Here is an 11,029-nt window from a genome sequence, read left to right as displayed (position 1 = left end):
TGTGCACATACAACTTTGCTGCATTTGTGTAAGGAGCATTTTAGAACTCAGCAAAAGGAGACCATGAAATTGGTAAAAAGCAAGACTGAAAATGAAAGTACATTGGTAAAATGGTAATATGGTAACAATGGCCTGGAAGAGCTTCAATGGTGTGTAAAACAGAACAGACTAAGAACAGCATATGTGGGTCACTGCCTGACAGAGACAGGGGAAATTATTGTAGGAAAACATCAAAACATCTGCGATAAATACTGGAGCATGAAGGATGAGGTGAGAATTGGGAAGTGCAGGAAAAAAGTACTGGTCCAAAAAATTGTACTAGAGAAGTTGATGAGACGGAATGCTATAAATCCCAAGGACCCAATGATCTAGGTCCAGAATTTTGAAAGTGAGATAGTGGACACCGAAATATTCAGGAATCGACCAATGAGGTTGAATGCCGGGAACATCCTCTCACAGCTTTTGACAGTGGCTCAGTTGGCAGCTCCCATGGCCAGGTTCTTTCCTGATTCTGTGGTATGGTGGGCTGACTGGCTGTGATGGGTTGCTGCTGGACTGCAAATAGGAGAGGGGAGGGGGTTGATAGGAATGTGTGGAGAATCATTTTGGATTACTGTGGACAAGTGTAAATAGGTGTGCAGTGGTTAATACAGACAGTGATTCAAAGAGCTATTTCTGTGCTGTATGGTGCACCAGTAAGGTGTCTTCTTGCATGTGGGAGAATCCTTGATGGGACTGCGCCAGTGGTATTGTGAATACTTTTAGACTCCTTATCTAAAAAGATATACCTGCCATAGATCAGCAAAGATTTACCCATCTAGTTTCAGGAGTTGTGTGTCTGCCCAATGAGAACTTGATTAGACTAGGCCTGTAATATCTGGATTTGGAAGAATGTGAGGTGATCTCATTGAAACCTACAAAATCCGTACAAGGCTCAACTGTCTGGATACAGTGGGGGAGGGGGAGTGTTTCACCTGGCAGAGCGGTCCAAGACAACAATTCAGTCAGATTATGGGATAGACCACTTCGGACTGAGATTAGGAGAAATTTCTTTGCATAACGGATGGTGAATCTTATTAATTCTACACCTTGATGACTGTGGAGACTCAGTTATTGAATTTTCAAATTTGTTATTGAAATTCAGCCATGATCTTGATGAATGGCAGAGCAGGTTCAAATGGACAAATCTTCTGCCCCTGCTCCCACTTTTTATCACCACCTCGGAGATTTGGAAGAGCAGAATTAAATTAATGGATTTGGTCAAAATAAACTTTTTTGGTTTGTCTAAAAGTAGTCCGCCATAAACTGTTCAGTCATAAAACTCATAAAGTAAAATGCTTCTACATATCTTAGACCTGTCCCCATCACTAATGGTGGTGTGCCTCAGGGGTCGGTGCTGGTCCCGTTACGGTTTGTCATCTACATCAATGATTTGGATGAGATGGGAATGGGAGGGGGTGTTAAAGTGTTTGGCAGCCGGGAGATCACGTGGGCCTAGGCGGTGTTCGGCACTGAGGTGTTCAGGGAAATGATCGCCTAGTCAATGCTTGGTCTCGCCGATACATAGGAGTCCACACCTAGAACAGTAGATAGTCAAGGAAGTTGGAGGTGGTGCAAGGGAACCTCTGTCTAACCTGAAAGGACTGTCGGGGTCCTCGGGCAGAGTTGATGGAGGAGGTATAGGATTAGGTGTTGCAACTCCTCTGGCTGCAGGGGAAAGTACCAGGGGAGGGAATGATTTGGGTGGGAAAGGATGAGTTAACTAGGGAGTTGTGGAGGAAACGGTCTCTGCGGAAAGGGGTGGAGATAGGAAGATGTGGTTAGTGGTGGGATCCTGCTGGAGGTGGCGGCAATGTTGGAGGCTTATCCGGGAATTATCTATCAATATCCCTCCTGGGATAAATAATGTTCTATTGTATCATATTATGTGTTGTATGTGACGGCTGATGGGGCGAAAGGTGAGGACTCTGTCGCTGTTGCGACTAGGGGAAGGGGGAGGAAGAAGTGTAAACTAGATTGCTGTGGCAGTCAGCAGGATTATAATAGATGTCAGTCAGTAGTCTATCTCCTGTGATGAAGGCAGTGTAATCAAGGGGAGATGCCGGACCAAGTGCAGGATCAATCAATCAATCAAAGGCTTTATTGTCATTCAAAAATACACCAACAAATGCAAGTCTGAACAAATTTTCGTTGCACCTGGCTCACCAGAAAATTGGTAGTGAAGTTAATGAAATCCGTGAGTTCTGCATGGGTGCAGGAGGTAGCACCGATGCAGTCGTCAACGTAGCAGAGATAGAGTTTGGGGATAGGGCCAGTGTACACTCGGAACAGGGGTTGTTCGACATACCCTACAAAGGCCTCAGAGGTCTGATTGCTTTACTCCTTTTCCTCATATGCATGTTTGTAAATCAATGCAAGGATTTTGATATCAGTGAGATTATTGTGCAGTTATAATGAATTGACACTTTAAGATATCAATCGCAGCACATTTATTTAATGTATTTCTATAAACTACAGAATCAGAGCTGTCTTACTGTGTTATAATATAAATTCAAAAGATGATAGTTAAAGACAATATTTTATTTTTAAAGCCACATTAACTTTAAAGAGAGTCATTTTAATATTTTAAAACCTCATGAATAATAGGTATCCTCCTATTAACTACTTATGCTCATACAAAGAGGCTATACATTGCTACTTCAAATAACTTTATGTTATTACTAATGGAAAATGCATCGTAAAAGACATTTAGTTGCATTTCAAAATACATTACAAAAGGTAAAGGTATACCATTTCACAAAGCAAATCACTGAAATTTAAAACATATCTTTCATGATTTCTCACAAAGCCTTCAACCATGTTTCCTGATCTATTGTGTAATCTTATTTGCCACTTTTTTTACAATAGGCAATTATACGTTGCTCTAGGAGATACACACCTCTCCAACATGTAGATACATTGAAAATATTGGGCAAACGTTACTTTATGGGACATTTCAGTCCATGGTTCCCCAGGCACTCTTCCCAAATACATTTAGAAGCTCACTTTTAGATTTTATTTTGTCCTCTGACCAGTAGTTAGTACCATTCATATCAGTCATATCTTACTTCTAAAAACAGACCCTCATTGTATTAATTTCTCCACTTCCCCATTCGATAACTTGGTCACCATTCACAATACAGTCTGCTCACTTCGCGGGCATGTTGAGACATGAATTCCTCCCCAACCGGCAGCAGTTAGAGAAAACCGACACACTTTTTCCAGCCATCCTCTGGCGCTGTAGCTTTGTCTTCGGCGTTCAGGTGGACCGCTGAAACATCTTGCTGACAGTATTTAGCATGAGCTGGAGGACGTTAAACAAATCCCCGATGTTTCTCAGTTCCATGGCACATTCCTTGACAACCTTTGGATCGGGCACTTAAAAACAAAGCAAAAAAATATCATACATTTCAATTGCTGTCTAATGACGACCATGTACTTAAAAAAAAAAAGATCCGATCCAGTGAACGCAAAATGGCCCTTAATATAGCTTAAAGTAAAACAGCCCCAATCAAACTGTGGAGCCCAACACTTGATAACTTGTTCACCTTTCTAACTCCATCCAGCAATCTGAAGAAGGGTCTCCTTTACTCCAGAGATGCTGCCTGACCCGCTGAGTTACTCCAGCATTTTGTGTCTATCTTCGGTGTAAACTAGCAGCTGCAGTTCCCTCCCACTCAATCTAAATTCAACATTTGACTTTTAAAACAAACAGCGATAGTTGCTGCCTTTACAGCGCCAGAGACCCGGGCTAAAGGGCGCTGTCTGTACAGAGTTTGTATGGTCTTTCCGTGACCTGCCTGGGTTTTCCCCTGGAGTTCCTAAGACGCACAGGTTTATAGATTAATTAACTGGGTAAAATTGTAAATTGTCCCTAGTGTAGGATGGTGTAAATGTGCGGAGATCGCTGGTCGGCGGGCCGAAGGGCCTGTTTCCACGCTGAATCTGTAAATTAAATTAATTGCTGGGTAGGAACAGAGGAATGAAGCTGTGAGCATGAACGGGGCAGGTACTCTGTCGCTATGCTGGCCGGCGGAGGGAGTCCCGCCAGGACCGACACTGTTCCCGGGACACTCACCGTTGTAGGCGGCCGGAGCCCTGCGCTTCCCCGACATCTCCATGCGAACCTTCATCGTCGTCGCTTGATGCCTTCTGCAGCTCGGGTGAATGCAGCCGGGGGACAATTCAGGCTTTCTTTAAAATATCAAAATTTCTCAAAATACCCTATTTGCGTAAAAAAAAAAAAAATGGATACAAGAAATGCAATCAGTACAGGTCTGATTTGACATTCAATGTGCCATACAACATTATTCTGTTTACAAGGAACTCGTCAATGCCATTCATGTACAATGAACCTCACACACTTACTGTGACACACTCTGGAACCGAATGCATTCTCACTTCCAACCAGCTTTATATATCTAAGCGCAGATCTATTTTTAGAAAAGCTACGTATCGAGGGGACGTCATATCTGTTTTGTCATTAATCATCACGGCAGCTTTGCGGACGCTCATTGCGAGGCGTAAAGAGGAAGCAGACAAAGCAAAGTTTCTTGGAAAAAAAGCTGCCCGCAAAGTACCTCAGTTTTTTCACTCTTGCCATGTTTGAAAGTCTCTGCTGCAAATCACTCTCAAATCAATTCCACTCCCTTTATTGATCTGTATAGATGATGTGTGTACTTTGATCCCAAGTTCATTTAAACATGATAGACACAAAATGCTGGAGTAAATCCAGAAACAGACTGACCTGGCAGATCCATTGTTTCTGCCTGCTCCTCTCCCACTGAATTAATTTCCACATATCTCGACTCCATCCTATCCCCACTGGTCCAATCGCTCCCAACCTATGCCCAAGACACCCCACATGCCCCTCGTCTCTTCAATGATTTCTGTCTTCCAGGAACCCACTCCCTCTTCTTTACAATGGACGTTCACTCTAAACCTCCTCCCACCCCCTCCACCCAGGAATGGCCTAAAGCCCTCTGTTTCTTCCTCGACCGCAGACCAGCCAATTCTCTCTACCAACACTATTTCTCCCTCTACCCTGTATATCTTTGTAGGGTACGTCGAGAAATCCCTGTTCCAAGCATACACTGGCCCTACTCCTGAACTCTTTCTCTGCTACATTGATGACTGCATTGGGACTACCCACTGCACCAATACAGATAGATTCATAGATTTCATTAACTTCACTACCAATTTCCATCCTGCACTCAAGTTTACTTGGACCATCTCCGACATCTCTCTTCCATTTCTTGATCTCACTGTCTCCATGACAGGAGATTGTCTATCGACTTACTTCTCAGTTCAATTTAGTTTAGATAACCTTGATCCACTGCAATTTTCTTAACGCTGCAACAAATCCATGGCAGATGCCATCTCCCTGGCCTATACTCATTTTGGGAACATCGGGATCACAAGGGCACTTATGTCAGACTCCTATTTAGAGACTATTGTTTTGCCTTCAACACCATAATCCCAACTAAATTAATCTCCAACCTCTTGGACATAGGACTCAGCACCCTTATCTGAAAATGGATCTTCAACTTCCTGAGCCATAGACCACAATTAATGATGCCAAAACATTCTCCAAGATAATTCACAACAAGAATGCTCGGCAAGGAGGCTTTCTCAGCCCCTTGTTATACTTTCTGTACACTCACGACTGTATAGCCTAATTCTGCATTAACTCCATCTACAAGTTTGCAAATGACACCGCCATGGTGGGCAGAATCTCAAATAATGACAGAATGGAATATAGGTAAGGGAGCTTGATAACATGGTGTCAAGCCAACAACCTCTCCTCAATATCAGGAAAACAAAGGGGCTGGTCATTGACTTTAGGAAACAGGGTGGATTACATACCCCGGTCTGCATCAATGGTGTTGGAGTCGAGATGGTCAAGAGCTTCAAGTTCCTGGGCATAACACTAACCAACAATTAGTCCTGGTCCAACCACATGACGCTAAAGAGCCTGTCCCACTGGACGAGGTAATTCAAGAGTTCTCCCGAGTTTAAAAATAAATCAAATTTGTGGTAAGCACATAGAATGTACGTAGCGGGTACGTCGGAGCTCGGGACAACTCTTAGCGGCTCGTAACGCTAACGGAGGTACTCGGGAAACGCGGTAAGCTCGTGAAGACTCGTGAAGATTTTTCAACATGTTGAAAAATGTCCACGAGAACCTCGAGTACCTACTTGGCCAGCTTTCTTCTCCCCCGCTGCTAATATGCTGAAGAAGAGCCAAAACCCGAAACAACAGCTATCCATGTCTTCAAAAGATCCTACCTGACCTGCTGAGTTACTCCAGTACTTTGTGGGTTCGTTTGTAAACTGACATCTGCAGTTCCTTGTGTCTGCAAATACTGGGAATCCACAATACTACATGAAATGTTGGAAATACACTGCAGGTCAGGCTGCATGTGTTTTTATGTTTGGTTTTTAGCTAGGTTTAGTGACACAGTGCTCATGCCAGTTGATTCCTGATTATTGTGCCGTGTACTGAAATGCAGAAACCAGGTGAGAGTTAGAAAATGGAGATTCGGAGATCTAATCATAATGTTTTAATTAATTCTTGGCTCTTAGACATAGAGTACTACAGCATGAAAATAGGCCCTTTGGCCAAACTTGCTCAAGCCGTCCAAGATGCACCATCTATGCTAGTCCCAACAGCCCATGCTTGGCCCATATTCATTGAAACATTTCCTACCCATGTACCTATCCAAATGTCTTTTAAATGTTGTTAATTTATCTGCCCTGACTACCTCCTCTGTAGCTTTTTCTATATACCCACCACCATCTCTATGTAAAGGTTGGCCCTCGGGTTCCTATTAAATCGTTCCCCTGTCACCTTAAACCTATGTCCTCTTGGTCTTGATTACCTCTGGATAAAAGACGCAGTGCATTCACCCTGTCTATCCCTCTCATGATTTTATACACTTCTGTAAGATCACCCCTCAGCCTTCTGTAGTAACCACCAGGTAATAAAGGTCCTGCCTGACCAACTTTTCCCTGTGGCTTCGGCCCTCAAATCCTGGTAACATCCTTGTGCGTCTTGTCTGCTTGCTTTCCAGCTTAATGACATCCTTCCCATGATAGGGTGACCAAAACAGAGCACAATACTCCAAATGGGGCTTCACCAATACAATGCAATATATCATTCCAACTTCTATACTCGATACCCTGACTCATGAAAGCCAACATACTGATGAAGGCCAACATACCCAAAGCTTTCCTGACCACTAATGCAGCCACTTTCAGGGACCTATGTACGCACTCCTAGATCCCTCTGCTCTACCCCACTCCCCAGAGCACTGTTATTCCCTGTGTCGGTCTTGCCCTCCTTTTATTTACAGAAATGCAACACCTCTGACTTATTTGCATGTTTAATTAACCTTTCCTCAGCGCACCTGCCGAGCTGATAAAGATCCTGCTGTAATTTTTGATAACCATATTTGCTATCTATGATACCACCCACTTTAGCGTCTTCTGCAAACTTACTAATCAAGCCTCGTACATTTCCATCCAAATTATTGGTATGAACCACAAACAGCAATGGGCCCAGCACTGATCCCTGAGGAACACCACTAATTACAAGACTCCAGTCAGGTAAATAACCTTCCACCATCACTATCTGCTTCCTTCTATGAAGCTAACTCTCTACCTAGCCTGCTAGCCCTCCCTGGATCCAATGCAATCTAACCCTCCAGAGCAGACCACCATACCAAACCTTAATAAATGCCTTGCTGAAGTCCATATTGATAATGTTTATGGCTTTGCCCTCATCAACCTGTTTGGTTACTTCTTAATGGATTTTCAATGTATATTTTCATCATACTTGTGTAAATTACTTCAAACCTCGTGGGTAATTTTTAAACATCATTGATTATCAAAGTTTATTTTTATCCAGAGGTTCATGTCAGCTTTGAACAGTTAAAAGATAAGTTGGAAACTCCGAGGGAAAGCCACCTGAGGCTTAGTCATTGCACCTGATAAACGGTCACAAGAATAACAGTGAGCTGGATTAGTCAAAACCTGGGTCAAAGTTTCCAGGTGAGTTCGTGAGTTTTCACACGTGGGAAAAACTAAAACAAGTTTAGACAGGAGAGGCATGGGTGGAACACCCAGATGGATTTGTGATAGAATGGAGAGTTTAAATGACATGCGGTGTGATAATATGTGATGAAGTAGAATGTTAGAGCTTTAGCTGTTGCAATAACTGCTATGATTTCACAACAAAATATTTCAATGCCACTTTATAACTTGCTAAAAGGAAGCTTTTACATTACATCTGTAAAAGTAATTTACATTAATTTACATTAATCAAATGCTACCCAAAAAGGCAAACTGCCAGAGGTGTTTCTTGATAGTGGCAATTGCACTGCAAATGGAACATTGAACCATGATAACCTGCTATCCTTCTAGTATCTACCCTCTGATACCAGGGGCTCTCGTCTTCTTTAGCAGCCTCACATGTGGCACCTTATCAAAGGTCTTCTGTAAATCCAGGTTAACAAAATCCACTGAATCTCCTTTGTCTTTAACCATTAGCCATTTCTCTTACTCAGATGCTGCCTGACCCACTGAGTATTTCCAGAATTTTTTAATCTTATTTCAGATTTACAGTATCTATAGTTTTGTTTAATTTCAACTGCCTTAAAAAAAAAACCTTATTCAAGCTTCTACTTGTGAACGTGATTGTAATATTCCAATCATCTGCTTAACCTCTAGGAACTTCTTTTGTGGTTTCCACATGTGATGTACAGTTTTTAAATCACAACCTGTTTCATTCTTGATATCACAGTTGCCTATTACCATCAGTCATAGGATTAGTTAAGGCTCTTGAGAGTCAGGTGTCAGACGAATGTGCCAGGAATGACAGGGTGAGAACAGAATCTTGTTTATTTTTGTTTCTTTTCCATTAACTTTCATGAAAACCTAAGTTATTGGCATTTATCCCCATCACAAACACTACTTCACAATGTCAAGTGTTACCCTTTTCTGTTGGATTCCTTCCTTGGCTATCTTAGCCTTTAATGTAAACATCCGGACCCATATTCCCTTCATTACCTAGTCCTAGACCACCTAACTTTGTAACAATACTATCTCCATCTGTATTTTAGCTGATCTGCTGGTGAAATTTTTATTCATGAATTTGTCACCTCAAGACTGAGCTACCACAGTGGTCCTTCGCCTGATCTCCTGCTATAAATTCTTCTGAAATGAGACAATCCAAAAATGTGTTCTCTGTGTCCTATCAAGTCTCATTCTCCCAATACTCTTTAGCTCAATCTGGAGCAAAACACAAAGTGCTGGAAGAACTCAGCAGGTCAGGCAGCATCTGTGGAGGGAATGGACGGGCAACGTTTCAGGTCAGGACTCTCATACAAGACCCTTGCAGATGCTGCCTGACCTGCCGAGTTCCTCCGGCACGTTGTGTTTTGCTCAAGATTCCAGCATCTGTAGTTTCATGTGTCTCGAACTCCTGATCTGGCATTGATTTATTTTTCTTGTACATATTTTCAAATCACTCAAGGGTTGCTGGATTGCTGAATTATGCTAGATTAATAGTACATGCTTTTAACACAAGATTCACTTCACAATCTAGTGTATGTTGTAAAAGAAAATAATTCCAAGGTACCTCAATGGATCATACTCAAGAGTCAAGAGTGTTTAACTGACATATGTACCGAAAACGGAACAATTGAAATTGTGTTCGGAGCAGCATAGTCAGAGTCATACAGCGTGGAATCTGGCACTTAGGCCCAACTTGCTCAGCTCCTCCCTCATGGCTCCATAGTCCCCTTTGTTCAACTGTAATACTAACACCTCCGATTCAATTCAATTCAACTTTATTGTCATTGCACAAATACAAGTATAGGTATTCACCCTTCTCCCTCTCAAATTGTAAATTAAAACTTATCATATTATGGTCACTACCTCCTAATGGCTCCTTAACCTCAAGTTCCCTTATCAAATCCGGTTCATTACACAACACTAAATCCAGAATTGCCTTCTCCCTGGTAGGCTCCAATACAAGCTGCTCTAAGAATCCATCATGGAGGCACTCCACAAACTCCCTTTCTTGGGGTCCAGTACCAACCTGATTTACCCAGTCTACCTGCATGTTGAAATCCCCCATAACAACCGTAGTATTGCCTTTACGACATGCCAATTTTAACACTTGATTCAATTTACAAACTATATCCATGCCACTGTTTGGGGGCCTGTAGATAAGTCCCATTAGGGTCTTTTTACCCTTACAATGCCTCAGTTCCAATTCCTATCCATACTGACTCCAGATCTCCTGAATCTAAGTCACCCATCTCAAGGGACTGAATTTTATTCCTCACCAACTGAGATACCCCACCCCCTCTGCCCACCTGCCTGTCTTTTCGCTAGGACGTAATCCCTTGAATATTCAGTTCCCAGCCCTGGTCCACTTGCAGCCATGTCTCTGGAATTCCCACAACATCATACATGCCAATTTCTAACTGAGCCTCAGGCTCGTCCACTTTATTTCTTATTTCTGGGCGGCACAGTGGCGCAGCCGGTAGAGCCGCTGCCTCACCGTGCCAGAGACCAGGGTTCGATCCCATCCTAGGGTGCTGTGTGTGTGGAGTTTACACGTTCTTCCTGTAACCTCCGGGTGCTCCGGTTTCATCCCATATCCCGAAGACATACGGGTTTGTAAGTTAATTGGCCTCTGTAAAATTGTCCCCTAATGTGTAGGTAGTCAATCAATCAGTTTTATTCGTCACATAAAATGCAAGTGAAATGAATTTGCCAGCAGCGGTACTATAAAAAAGAACACACAAAAACACAATAAAAATTTAACACAAACATCCACCACAGCATTCATGACTGTGGTGGAAGACACAAAAATTGGCCAGTCCTCCTCCATTTCCCCCGTGGTCGGGACCTCAACCCTCTGGAGCCGCCGCTGCGGGCGTCCAGATATGTAGACAAGGTAAAGTGCAGGTAAGTCCTG

The 11,029-nt window shown here is 42.7% G+C and overlaps 1 long non-coding RNA gene across 2 annotated transcripts; it reads right to left on the bottom strand.

Annotated features, from left to right (window-relative positions):
• Positions 1-2,474: 2,474 nt before the first annotated feature.
• Positions 2,475-4,494, bottom strand: LOC116979850. Of its 2 annotated transcripts, XR_004413789.1 has the most exons (3): positions 4,408-4,494; positions 4,118-4,263; positions 2,475-3,417 (listed from the first exon to the last, which is right to left on the bottom strand). It is a non-coding gene; the product is annotated as an uncharacterized LOC116979850 (long non-coding RNA). The 2 variants fall into 2 exon arrangements; XR_004413786.1 differs by lacking the exon at positions 4,408-4,494 and having other exon boundaries at positions 4,118-4,401.
• Between the last annotated feature and the right edge of the window lie 6,535 nt (positions 4,495-11,029).

Source organism: Amblyraja radiata, chromosome 1 (assembly GCF_010909765.2).
Source record: "Amblyraja radiata isolate CabotCenter1 chromosome 1, sAmbRad1.1.pri, whole genome shotgun sequence".
Lineage (NCBI taxonomy): Eukaryota > Metazoa > Chordata > Chondrichthyes > Rajiformes > Rajidae > Amblyraja > Amblyraja radiata.
The sequence above is the reverse complement of the archived record's forward strand: the minus strand, read 5'-3'. Positions and strand labels throughout refer to the sequence as shown.